Below are 14,215 nucleotides of genomic sequence, written 5' to 3'. Positions count from 1 at the left end.
TAACATGCACACACTTCTTGCCAATATGAGAATAGCACTCACACAGATAAATCAAAACATGCTGAGAAAGATAATAACATCATTCATCACATCAACCTTGGAATATGCCTCATTGGTCTGGAATCCTCATCTCAAAAAACACATAGATTCATTTTCATTCATTGCCAGACGCCATGTATCCCAAACAGGGTGGCCAAGGGCTTAGAGTTAATTGTTTTACAGGGAGGGGTACTAATCCTCCACCAACCCCACTTGACACGTAGGGAGAACACAAGATTGAAAAAGTACAAAGACACTACAAGATGGGTACCAAGCTTAAGGGATCTAAGCTATGGAAAGAGACTTGAAAAACTGAACCTACCACCATTACAAGAGAGAAGGAAAGAAGAGAGATGATTACAGTGAACTCTCACATTTGGCGAGAAATAGGTGCAGAAAAAAACTCGCCAAACTGGAATTCGCCAAATCTTAACTCAGTTACTAATGGGAAAAAAATAAATTGGTTCTGAGTATGCATGACTGGACTAATTTTCCACGTATATTACAACATTACTGGGTGTAAATCATGTGGTAAACACACATAAAATTATTCAATTTAATTTCTTTTAGCCAGCCAACGGCCATACCACGCTGAGTACACCACTTCCCGTCCGATCAGCGAAGTTAAGCAACGTTGGGTCTGGTTAGAACTTGGATGGGTGACCGCCTGGGAACACCAGATGCTGTTGGCATAATGTTCTCCCTACGTGTCAAGTGGGGTTGGTGGAGGATTAGTGCCCCTCCCTGTAAAAACAATTAACTCTAAGCCCTTGGCCACCCCGTTTGGGATACATGGCGTCTGGCAAATGAATGAAATTTCTTTTAGCCAAGAAACAATACAAAACAGAAAAACTCACATAAGAAAAGAAAATAATGGGCCTGATGTACACGTGGTGTATGGTGCATGAATGCCTTAGTTGGTAGTCTGCCAAGGTCACCCATTCCCCATTTCTGTGTTTCATCAGCCATTATATGTTCTCAAGTCCTCAGCACAGGTAGGAATCACAGTAAAACACAGACAAAATGCTGCACACATGATGGTGGTTGGCAGCAAAGTGTATCACACGTGATGCTGGCTGGCAGAGAAGTGTAATAATAATAATAATAATAATAATCTGGCCTTTTGTTTCTCAAAAGCGCCAGTTCTTCCTTTGGGAATTCACTAGCGCTCGACACCCATATGTTATTTTTTACAATTACAAGAATTGTGACATTTCTTGTATATAATACAAGCTACATCATATATAAATGAAAGTGGCAATAATTAAACCCTATAATCATCCATCATAGTACCTCTCTCCAGGTCATAGCATTTTGAAAACCGAAAGGCTTTCAGCTGTCTCTTAAACGATTCAACAGTACGTAGAGAGTTATCTTACGGACAATGGCAATCTGTTATACAATCTAGGGGCTCTATACGCAAAAGAACGATCAGAGAAAGACGACTGGTGGATGGCTCCTGGCTCATCAAGACACAAGGAATCATCTTCACTGCGTAACATCACACCCGGGCATGCCGACGGGAGTTTTAACAATTCAGCAAGATACTTCGGTTCACCAAACTTAAGAACCTTAAATGTAATAAGACACAGTTTAAATTCAATTCTAGCCTTTACTGGTAACCAATGCAACTCAATCAGAAATGGGGTAGTTGAGGTTCTCAGGGGGAGACCAAAGATAAACCGTGATGTCCTGTTGAACACAGATTGAACTTCTGTTAGTATATTATTTGGAAGACCAACCCACAGTGAATTACAATAATCAACATGAGACAAGACAACTGCATGGACCAATGTTAAAGGCACCGTCTATTCAGGAATTTTCTCACAAAGTACAGATTTCTGATATGCAAGTTACACCCTCTCATAACCTGACTAATATGTTCTTTGTAATTTAACTTAGAATTAAAATAAACACCCAGATTTCGAACAGAACTGACTGGGTGAAGCTGAGACACGCCAATGTTCAAAGCCAGGGTCATCACCCCTTCTGTTTCCTCTGATGATGATGATCTCAGTTTTACCATCATTCAGCTTCAGTTTCCTCTTAGCCATCCAAATCTTAATATCAGACATTAGAGATTCAAACTTTGACTTAGTATCATTCATATTTGACATCTTAACATAGAGCTGGGTGTCATCAGCATAAAAATGATAGAACACATCATGAGCATCAAGTACAGATGATAAACTACTTGTGTAGATAGTAAATAGAACTGGACCCAAAACTGATCCTTGAGAGACTCCAAATAGAAGGGGAGCAGAATCAGAGCTAGTGTAATCAACAACTACTCTCTGAGATCTGTCAGACAGATATGACTTAAGGAGCAAGAGGACACTATCACGAATGCCATAAAAATACAGATTGTCCAACAATAGTTTATAATCTACTGTATCAAAAGCTGCAGACAGATCCAACAGAACTAGGAGAGAGGACATCCCACTACAAGTGTTTGCCACCAAGTCACTCTGAATCCATGTTAGTGCAGTTTCAGTTGAATGGTATTTTCTGTATGCTGATTGAACAACAGGAACAACTCTGTTGTGTTCCACTAGTGGTACGAGTTGATCGAGTATGGCCCGATCAATAATCTTAGATAAAAAAGACAGGTTAGAGACGGGACGATAATTTGTCATGCTCTCGACATCAAGGCCAGGTTTCTTAATTAGGGGCCTAAGCAAAGCACATTTCTCAGACTGCACAAAATTACTTTCTAAGAAGCATCTGTTTATTATGTTGCAGATAAAGTCTGCAGTGTGCTCATACACATCAGGTAGTTGTGACATGTTACATGGATCAAGTGAGAAAAATGTTTTATTAAGTTCTCTGATATAACATTTGACTTTGTCTACATCCAGCGGATGAAATTGTTGTAAGCAAATGATCCCTGGTGCACCAAGGCTGGAAGTCAACTGAGTACGCTTCTATAGGAGAACTGCTGTCTAAATCACTTCTAATGCGAGATATCTTACTTGTAAAAAATGAAGTAAAATCAGAAGCCAATTGGGTATCAGATGCAGAAGTGGTTTTAACAATTACATTCCTCCGGCAAACCACATTGTTCACAACTGCAGACAGTTTTTTTGGATCACCACCACAAGAATCAACTTTATTTTGATAATACCTAGCCTTTTGGGCTTTTACAGTGTGATCGACTGCTCTTCTCACTAAAACATAATGCAAACGAGTTACTTCAGTCCATTGCAAGCATCACTCAAGTTCTGCCCTTCTACGCTGTCTACGTAAAGAATTAATGGATGGACTATACCACGGAGAATCATCACGTACAGTGACTGTTTTTACTACATCAGGACAATAATGGTCAAAAACTGACCTAAGCTCATTGTTGTAAATATCAACCAACTCATCAGAGGAAAGACCAGAAAAATCAATGGAGTTTAAATGTTGATCAATTTCAAGACACATCAACTGGCGGTCAACATTCCTGTAATTTCTGAACCTAATGACCTTTTTATATGAAGGGGATTTCAGGACATCAAAATTATGAGTGATCAGAGCATGATCAGAGATGAGGGGGTCAAATGAGTCAACCTCCACATCTGATACGCGCCTGCAACCAACAGGGAACAAGACCAAGTCAAGAACATGTCCTGAGACATGAGTTGGATTACTCACATGATTGAAAAAATTGTTCAAGGTGATCAACTCAAGGAATTCTGAAGAAAATGGTTTTGACTCTGGACTGTCAACCCAATAACTGAAATCACCACAAACAAGAAGTCCTCCAGGTTTAAGAGAAAACCCTTCAAGAAACTGCCCAAACTCCTCCATAAAACCTCGATCTCTGCCCGGATGACCTGGTCGATAGACAATTGCAATTCTAATGGTATTCTGATGGAAATTTATTAATACTTCCATAGATTCAAATGAAGATGGGGTCAGGTCTGAGTCGATGAGAGAAATGTTTGCAAGTGCTGCCGAGTAGATGAGTGCTACACCTCCTCCTGGATAGTCAACAGCAGGCCTAGGAATACTAATTATAGAATGTGTCTTAGACAAATCATTACGAATAATATCGATATCAGACTCATACAACCAGGTTTCAGTCAAGCACTAAATGTCAAGCTCGTGCTGATTTAGAGTTTCATTAATATAGTCTATCTTATTTCGGATAGAACGAATATTTAAAAGACCCATCCTTAACTGGTTCAAGAGGGATGGAGTCAGTTTTTTGAATGGTCAAAATTGGTGTTTTCAATCAATCTTTTCCTATAAGAAATCATAATTGGACAGTCTCTACTTGATGCAAAATGGGCAACCGACTGTGAATTTGAATTTGCATCTTGATGTCTTAAAGAAGAGCAGTTGATGCATTTGGGAGAATTTCTGTCACTACAATCCTTAGATTTATGGGTTCCAGCACAAAAGACGCATTTAGGTTCATCAGTTTTCCTAGAACATCTCTCAAATGCATGACCAAAGCCTTGACAGTGATGACACTGTGTAACCCAGAATCTATTGAATGCGTGGCATCTTGTAAGATCCATATAGATGTAATTGCCCTGTTCCACAATGGAGGATCTCACCTCCGGCGACATCTTCAAGACAGCAGTTTTGGTGTCATTCCTTGTTCTTATGAAGAGAAGGTTGAGGGTACAACCTCGATCAACGAGCATCTTAATTTTATTGTTTTTTTCAGAATGTTTGGGATGATGTCAGAGTCACCCAAGGAAGAGGAAAGGCCTGTCATGGTTATTTTAGGCAACATTTTCTTTGGCTCTGATATGCAAAAAGTGCCCTCAGAGACAAAATGATCACTCAGCACCCCAGTTGCTTCACCCTTGGCTTCAGCTGACGGAAACTTCATTACCAACCCACCAGACTTGGTCTTAAGACAGCTTTCAACCGGTACCGAGTTAAGTACACCTCTGATGTCTTCTGGTCCCATCTGATTTGTCCGGGCATCAGCATCACTCTTTGGTTTCACAATCAGTACATGCTGACTATGAATGGCTTTTTTCTGGCCATGAGCACTGATCTCAACCACACCCCCAGGCAGATCCTTCCCTTCCCCCACGAGAGACCCGAGAACAGTATCCCCAAATGACTTGGCCTGATCTTGCGTGACTGCCATGGGTGATGAGACCTTGGTCTCTAGTGCCTCCAGTCTATTTGAAACATCTCTAATTGCCTGAAAGATTGGCCCAATAACTTTATCTTCAAACTCCTTCTTGGTACTACTTCCTCCACCAGCCAAGACCTCATCTGCTGGTGCAACACATTGGCTACACAGCCAGCAGAAGCCCAGCTGGTGGCTCTTCTTCATAAATGGATAGTCGCCTGCGTCCAAATTTTCACAAGCTATATGAACCCACTCACTGCAGTAGGTGCACTTCAGTGCTTGTGCACTTTTTGCTACAGACCTACTGCAGTGAGGGCACTGGTGTTGTTTGCTCATGATAAAGTAGAACAAAAAACAAAGTAAAATGACAACAACAACAGCAAAAAGTATATACAATACTACCAGGGATAAACCCGGGTAGCGCCGCCCCCGTTTGTGTCACCCTAATTTAGGAGAAAAAAAGAAAACCGAAATAAAACACAAAGAACAGAAATGGAAAAAAAAACAGGGTGTCTGCGAGGTCACCACAAGCAGGTGGGGTACGACTTGACTACCCTTCTAGGAAAGGTAACCCAAACCGAGGTGCCGCAAAAGTGCTAAGATGGTATTGACAACTTTTCCCAATTCGAGCTTTATAGCAGCTGCAAATACATCACTTAGGCAAGACCTCATTGGTTACGATACTGCCACTGTGCAGTATCTCTCTCTTGCAGAAACAAGCCTCAAAAGTAGCGAATTTCAGTATAAAGTAGCCCAACATAATTATGTACAGTATAGAGAGAGAGAGAGAGAGAGAGAGAGAAAGATGATAGATAGATAGATAGCGAAATTCAAAATTTAGTGGCACAGGGCTTCCAAAAGGATCCCAATTCACTACTTGTAGCACAATCTGGCTACTTCAAGAGGTTTGAGAAGACGAGACTTGAATTTCACAATACAACTAAATTTTGTTGAAATTAATTGAGATTAATAAAAAAAACTGTTGAAATTAAGTCATAACATATTTTATTATATTTTTATTATAATCAACTCGCCAAATGTGAGATTTCTGTCGCCAAATTAATGTTGTGCACAATCCCATTCCATCGCCAAAAGTGAATTCGCCAAATAAAAACTCATCAAATGTGAGAGTTCACTGTAAGTTATATAAATGCATCTCAGGGAAAGAGAACAAAAACATCAATGAGTATACTGTATAACCTATGGGACAGACTTGGCATGGGGACACTGCAAAAAATTGCATAAAAAGAGGTGACAAAGTTGTTAGGAAATTTGGTTTCCCAAGCAGAGCAACTGATCAGTAGAATGCACTGCCGAATGAAATAGTGTGTGCCAAAACTATTCATAAATTTATGGATATGTATGATACAAATGGTTTAACACTCCTTACATGAAGGAGTGTTAGTGCCCAATTTAACATATGGATGTGACATTAGGGTGTGGCAAGAATATGGAAAGTCAAGAGTGAGAGCAGCAGATGGGACTGCTGAGGGGTGCAAGTGGAGTACAGAGAGTGGATAGGATATGATATAATGTGATTCGTGAAAGATGTGGAGTGAGGAAGTCTGTGGACACCAGAGTCGAACAGAGTGTACTGAGATGGTATGGACATGTGGAGAGAATGGATAACAATAGAGTGGTGAAAAAGGTATTTCTGAGCAAACCTGAAGGAAGGAGAAATTGAGATAGGCCAAGGAGAAGGTGGAGGGATGTGGTGGATGAATGTGTGGGGAAGAGAGGTCTGGAAGTCGATGAGGCTAGGGGACTGATAACAGATCGAACTGACTGGATGAATATTGGGAGATGATGCGCATGATCAGGGATTTGGCACCCCTTTTCAACGTGATTGTGTCCGGACTGATTATCAGATATGTTTATGGGGGAAGCAGCCTAGGTATATAGTAGTATAGTATAGTACAGAATGTGGTGAATGTTTTTGGCGTATCAGATACAGCCAGCATTCTGGGGGCTTGCATGGTGAGTGAATGGAAGCGTGGCCCATGGATTGGGCAAATTTGGGCTGTCTGGACACTGCTACTCCTCACCCTGCACTAGGGTGGGAAAGGAGGTCCGGATGATGTTGATGATGATGATGATGATGATGATGATGACAGTAAGAGCTTGACTCATTTCTGTAAAGATACAATTAGGTAAGAACACACACACACACACACACACACACACACACACACACACACACACACACAAAGTGGTATCTTATCAAGAAACCTGAGGGCCTTTTAGACCTGAAAGAGCCAGTACAGGTCAATAATACTGTCCAGTGGCCCAGCTAATACTGAGAGGGACAACTCAGAGATGTGGTCCAGTATACTGAAGGAGTGAAGAAAATGTGAAAAAATGGGCAGAGTTTACATCTGAGGACATTCCACAGGGCAAAAGGGCAAACCATGGTTTGGGATGTATGGATCAAATATCTAGTATGACACAGTGGAGAAAACATGAGAAGGAATATCAGGGATCCACGACAATTTAAGGATCTGAAAAAGAGCATATAACAAGGTGAACAGGGAAGGATTATATATGTATATAAATGTACACTATATACAGTATATGTATGGTATGGAGGGATAACAATTAATGGTAGAGAAGTATGTGTAAGAGTAGGCTAACATCTGATTTTGTAGTTTAGTGTCAATGCTAGAGAGGGACTCGCTATACATCACATCACTATAATGATGGATGAGAATTTCTATCCAGCCTCGCCAGCCAATTGCAAAAATCACTATAGCAATCATTATGATCCCTTAAGATGGTTCTTTGGTCAATGTATGATGACTATATTTGCTTTTGCGATTGCCAATAGGCAAGCTTACAGTCGTCTGTTTGTTCCATGATGGCCTTTGAACTGAGTTACTCGGGTGTGTTAGAGTCAATAATGGAACATAGTGTGGTGCTGGAGTTGAAGCAGAAAGTGAAGTGCTATGAACTAAAATAACTATTAGCTTTGGTGTATTGGAAACTAATTTTTAGACTTACTTTGGTGGTAGGCAGCAAGTGAACTGCTGTGAAGTGAAATAACTACCAGTTTAGTGGGGATAGAAATATTTGGGTGGGTCACCCTTGACAAAAAACACATCTCCATTGAACCCCATGTAATACTTGCCTTGTTATACATCAAATCAAAGTGCGATGGCCATTCCCTTGATGTAACCCTATCGTATGGTGAGGTCGTATTGCAGTGCCAGTAAGTTAGGTTATGATGTAATATAAGTGTAATTTAGATGTAAGATAGTTGTAATTTAGTAATTAAGAACAATTTAGTATACGAATGAATAATTATAATTTAGCATAAGTGTATTATAAGCATGTGATGTGGTGTGTGGGATGAAGAGAAGATGGAGGGGGGTGCAAGGAACAGTGTGGTGGACTGAAGAAGTGAAACAGGCTGTGGCACAAAAGAAGAAAGCATACAATGAATGGATGAGAAATAGGGGCATGGAAGAAGTTGAGAGGCGGAATAGAGAGTTATATGTAGAAAGAAAGAGAGAGGTGAAAAGATTAGTAAGAGAGAGTAAGAAGAGAGTGGATGAGGAATTTGGAAGGAATTTGAGTGTAAAGTGGAGGGACTGTAAGAAAATGTTCTGGAAAGAGGTGAAAAGAGTAAGACAGGGTGGAAGTGAAGTTAGCAGGGGAGTGAAAGATAAGAATGGTAGATTACTAGTGGAGAAGGGAGAAAAAGTGAGCAGATGGAGAGAACACTTTAAGGAATTGTTGAACGTAGAGGATGGAAGTAATGCAAGTATAAGTGGCTGAGGAATGGCTGGGAGAAGGAGGGAGGTGAGAAGACAGGAAGAAATCAGTAGGATAGAAGTTGTGGAAGCAATGAAGAAAGTTAAATTGGAGAAAGCCCCAGGAATTGATGGAGTGTGTGGTGAAATGCTGAAGCATGGGGGAGAGATTGTAGCAGAATGGATGTGGAAGATGTGCAGATTGGCCTGGGAGGAAGGTAGAGTCCCGGAGGATTGGAAGTCAGGTATAATTATTCCCTTGTACAAAGGAAAAGGGGAAAAAGAAGTGTGTGGTAATCATAGGGGCATTTGTCTTCTTAGTATAATAGGAAAAGTGTATGGTAGGATACTTATTGACAGAGTTAGAGAAAGAACAGAGAAATTAGTTGGAGAAGAACAGGGAGGCTTTAGGAAGGGAAGAGGTTGTGTAGATCAGATATTCATTCTTAGATCTTTAGTGGAAAAGTTTCTAGAGAAGGGAAAGAAGTTGTATGTGGCTTTCATGGATTTGGAGAAAGCATATGACAGGGTGGATAGACAAGGACTGTGGAAAGTGTTAAGAATATATGGAGTAGATGGGAAGTTGTTGAATGCTGTGAAGGGTATGTACAATGGTGCGAAGGCTGCAGTGCGTGTGGATGGTGAACTAAGTGAATTTTTCTCTTTGAAAGTTGGTTTGAAACAGGGATGTGTCATGTCTCCATGGTTGTTCAATCTGTACATGGATGGGGTAATAAAAGAGGTACAAGGTAGGGTAGTGGATGTTGGAGTGGCCCTGGTGAGAGAGGATAGTGTTTGGAAACTCCCTGTACTGTTGTTTGCAGATGATACTGTGTTGTTGAGTGAAGACAAAGGGGAGCTGCAAGGCTTGGTGGATGAGTTTGGGAGAGTGTGTAAGAAACGGACTCTAAAGGTGAATGTACGGAAGAGTAAAGTGATGGTCTTTGAGAGAGGTGAAGTCAGTGAATGTACAGCGAGGTTGGATGGTGAGAAATTGGAAAATGTGAGTACGTTTAAGTACTTGGGTAGTGTGATGAATAAGGATGGAGGTTTGGAGGGTGAAGTGCTTGAAAGGGTACAGCAGGGAAGAAAGGTTGCTGGTTCTTTGAAAGCAGTGATAAGAAACAGGGAAGTGAGCATGGAAGTGAAAAAGTTACTACATGACAGTATTGTGATACCAACTCTAACATACGGAAGTGAAGCTTGGACATAGTTGGAAGGACAAGTCAAGAGTGAGAGCAGTGGAAATGAGTTATTTAAGAGGAGCCTGTGGAGTCACATGGAGAGACAGGCTGACGAATGAGGATATAAAGGAGCGTTGTGGAGTTGATGTGGATGTGATAGGAAGCGTTATGAGGAACACACTGAGGTGGTTTGGCCATGTGGAGAGGATGGAGAGTGAAAGACTGACGAAGAGAGTGTATGTGAGTGAAGTGGAGGGGGGAAGCGGGAGGGGGAGGCCGAGGATGAGATGGAGGGATGGGATGGAGAGGTATATGAGAGAGGGGGGTGTGAGTTGGGAGCAGGGCAGTGAAATGGCGGGGGACAGGGCGACTTGGAGGCGATTTGTTTGTGGCCACCCCAAACGGGATTGAGGCGTCTGGCAATAGATAGATAGATAGTATTATAAGTATAAAATAAGAATGATTTTTGTATTGTAGAGATGAGTTAGAAGTGAACATCTACGTATCATGTAATTAACATTAAGTATTACATCAGCCGACCACACTCCCCCTTCCCCTCCATTAAAACACGTGGGTAGCAGAGTTGACGAACATTTAAATTGACTTAATCTTCATAACCTCTTACTAGGGTAAATTCAAAGATATCTTTCGGTCTCAATTCATTTTAGTGTTAGAAATGCTAATTGAGAAAGTGCCAGAAGGGGAGAAATATTCCATAATATTCTATATACTGTATTTAGTTACCTCGAAATATCGATCGTTGTACATTCCCATGCTTGGTTAACTGATGAAATAGCATTCAAACATCATTACAAAGGCTTGATATTAAGTGGTGTGATCATTCTCGATACTACTCAAATTTTCTCTATCGTTGTGTAATCTTGGTGAGATACGATAAGCTCTAAAGAAGTCAATTCCTAAATGAGTGTTGCGAGACATACTTGTTAACGTGAAAGCTGTAACTGGAAGTTAACATCCTCGAATGCAATCGGACTGAGGTATCCAAGGTTATATAAGGCGTGGGCGAGCATATGACAATGTGACTCATTCCACCGCCTTCGTTTGATATACAGGTCAGTGTTCAAGCCTCATAATCTTCCCCCTTCCATTGTTTTCACACTGAGAGGTATAGAGAATAGAGTGATTAATAGTGTGTTCAATAGCAAAGTTCTTGTGTGACTCATTCCACTGCCTTCGTTTGATTCGCAGATTATGTCATCAGATCAAGTCGTAATCTGCCAAATGCATCACCACACTTACATACCATACACTTCCCCCCCCCATTCATTGTGTTAGGGAAAAATCTAAATCACTGTACCTTAACCGAAGTCGAGGAGTTTTCTGTATTATAAGTCATAAGGGAAATAATGTAATTGAAGTGTATTTCATTAGTCTAAAAAGGTAATCTAATTCTCGGAGTTTGTGTAAATATTGAATTAGGTCATTTTGTGTCTTACCATTTATTGAAATGAGTGTTATGATTAAGTCTTATCATTGAAGTGAAAGCGTTATTGTAGAAGAGTGGTGCAGGATGTATTACTGAGTCAGTGATCTTTATATCGTTTTACTATCGTCCCTCCCCGAGTCCCTCACTGACCCAGGAGAATGACACCCACTCATAACTCGTATGGTCTTTCTGTTCCAAGTGGTATTAGATCAATGTCAGCTAGGGAAGTGAGTCTATGGATTTAAGCATTTATCTAATTTTGGGTATGATTGAAATCAATGTAATACTCTTTGAATTTGGGTCTCCAACTACCCTTCTTTGATGGCTATGTATGGGGCGGCCCGCAAGGTGTACTAGGGAGAATAACAACTCGAGAACCTAAGCCTACCTAAATTCTTGCTGACCCATTCAGTATGAAATCTGATCCTACAGTCTGGACAAAAGTCGGGTAAGTCATTGGTATCTATTTCAGAGTAAAACGGACGTAAAACACCCCAGTTGGTTTGGGTTACACTGACACAGGCTCGGTAACTTAATGGCAGCCACACTGGGGAATCAAAAGTGTTATGCTCAAGGTCAGTCCAGAGACAGCTAGCCATAAAGAATATCATGCTACCACACCTCCCATTCTTCAATAAATTCTAATACAACCTTGAATTGAAAAAGGAAACTAAAACCGGCATAGAAATTCCACCTATTACTAAATACCCATTACCAACTGACACCATTATAATCTCAACTTCAAATTCAATACGCATTCCTAGGGATTTACACTCCAACGCTAAGCGGAGACAAAAGAAATTGTTGCAAAAGGAGAGATTGTAGTGACGACAAAGTTTTGTGGGATCAGAATCATCGTAACATTACCCTGGCATCATAACAGTGAGATACAATTAAAATTCTCAGCAATACACTGGTGGGCAGTGAGTTATACATAATTAAAAATCTCTACTAATACATGTATACTGCATGCCATACATTGATGAGGGTAGGAAAGAAATTTAAACTCAAGTCATGGAAAGAAATGTGGATGGTGATTATTCTGCTATAGTCGCGGCGCACGACACTGAGGTTGTCATTATCGTATCCTGGCAACTTACCATTCAAAAGTGTCTCCGATTTCGTATCATGTTATACATGAATCATATTACTGTAAAACCTCAATATAATGGACTTCAATAGACCAGAATTCGCTTTTGTCGGACTCGAGGAGCTACCGGACTAAATTCCTATTTAAATCGAAACAAGTCCGATAAAGTCAGAAGCAGTCCGGACTGCCTGACCACTTTGGCACAATAAATTAAATGAAAGACATGTTTATCAGTGTACAGTACAGTATAATTATATATATTATACCACCTGATTAATGTAGTGAAGTTTTAACAGTACAGTACCGCAATGGTAGTCAAAACAGTTTAAAATCCGTTCATGCGATCCGGACTAATGTCTGATATACTGGAAAAAGTCCAGATTAGCAGGGGGAAGTCCGGATGTTGCTTTCATTGGAATTTCGCATATTTCTGAATGGTTTGGGCCCCAGTTAGTCCGTTATAGTGAGGTCTTACTGTACTATGCAAGAATATATTATACATGAATATTGAAGAGAGAAACCTGTTTTGTACACAGGAAAAATCATCCAATATATTACCAATATGCCGGGAATCGAACCCTGGACCTTCAGGTGAAAGCCAGGCAGCATACCACTACACCACGACCAGGTAAAAGTTATCTCACATTGTCACAATCTTGCAACCAATGTCCCTTCACCCCTAACTGTGGGCCTGAAGAGGATGAGTTAACCCCCTGGCACTCAGGCAAGTAGATGCTTTTAATCTATCCCAAGCACTTATGGCAAGTCAGAATGAAGAGAGAAACCTGTTTTGTACACAGGAAAAATCATCCAATATATTACCAATATGCCGGAAATCAAACCCGGGACTCTCAGGTGAGATCCAGGAAGCATATCACTACACCACGACCAGGTAAAATTTCATGTGTACAAAATAGGTTTCTCTCTTCATTCTGACTTACCCTAAATGCTTGGGATAGATTAAAAGCATTTACTTGCCCGAGTGCCAGGGGGTTATCTCATCCTCTTCAGGCCCACAGTTGGGGACAAAAGGACATTGGTTGCAAGATTGTGACAATGTGAGATAACTTTTACCTCGTTTTGGTGTAGTGGTATGCTGCCTGGCTCTTACCTGAGAGTCCCGGGTTCAATTCTCGGCATATTGGTAATCCATCCATCCATCATCCAATCCTACATTGCCCCATGAGAAGCATAGGAGCCCGGGGCTAGGCAATTGGTCCCAACATTCAAGATAAGAGTGACCAGCCTCACTCATCCCTGAATGGCATTACATGAGCAATCAACCCCAACCACCCTTTGGATATAAACCTTCACCAGCTCAATCTGATTGGAGCGCAATAATTACCCATTAAACCACCAGGCACCAAAATTTGGTTATATGGTTACCACCCAGCGTAGTAAATGGTTTCCTGGTGCACAGGAAACCATTTGGCTTGTCACTCAGTGTAGAGTCACCCACAGGCTGCAGGAAGTGGAAGGAATGAAGGAAAGAAAGACAGAAGAGGGAGTGTAAAGTCACCTGTAGGCAGAAGGACAAGGAAAGAATGAAGGAAAGAAAGACAGAAGAGAATGGAAGGAAAGAAGGATGGAGAGGAAAGGGCAGACACCTGAGATCAGCACTAC

At 40.9% G+C, this 14,215-nt stretch overlaps 1 protein-coding gene and 1 non-coding gene across 2 annotated transcripts in view; one reads left to right on the top strand and one right to left on the bottom strand.

Moving 5' to 3' along the window:
- The window catches only part of Polr3D (RNA polymerase III subunit C53), a 110,323-nt gene that overhangs the window by 71,314 nt on the left and 24,794 nt on the right, over positions 1-14,215 (bottom strand). The gene's annotated exons all lie outside the window — the stretch shown is intronic.
- LOC145417951 (5S ribosomal RNA) lies at positions 613-731 on the top strand. Its single transcript, XR_013900612.1, has one exon. It is a non-coding gene; the product is annotated as a 5S ribosomal RNA (ribosomal RNA).

This window comes from Coenobita brevimanus, chromosome 111 (assembly GCF_032717465.1).
Source record: "Coenobita brevimanus isolate Jiangsu-jjx chromosome 111, ASM3271746v2, whole genome shotgun sequence".
Lineage (NCBI taxonomy): Eukaryota > Metazoa > Arthropoda > Malacostraca > Decapoda > Coenobitidae > Coenobita > Coenobita brevimanus.
This window is presented reverse-complemented; position numbering and strand designations above follow the sequence as displayed.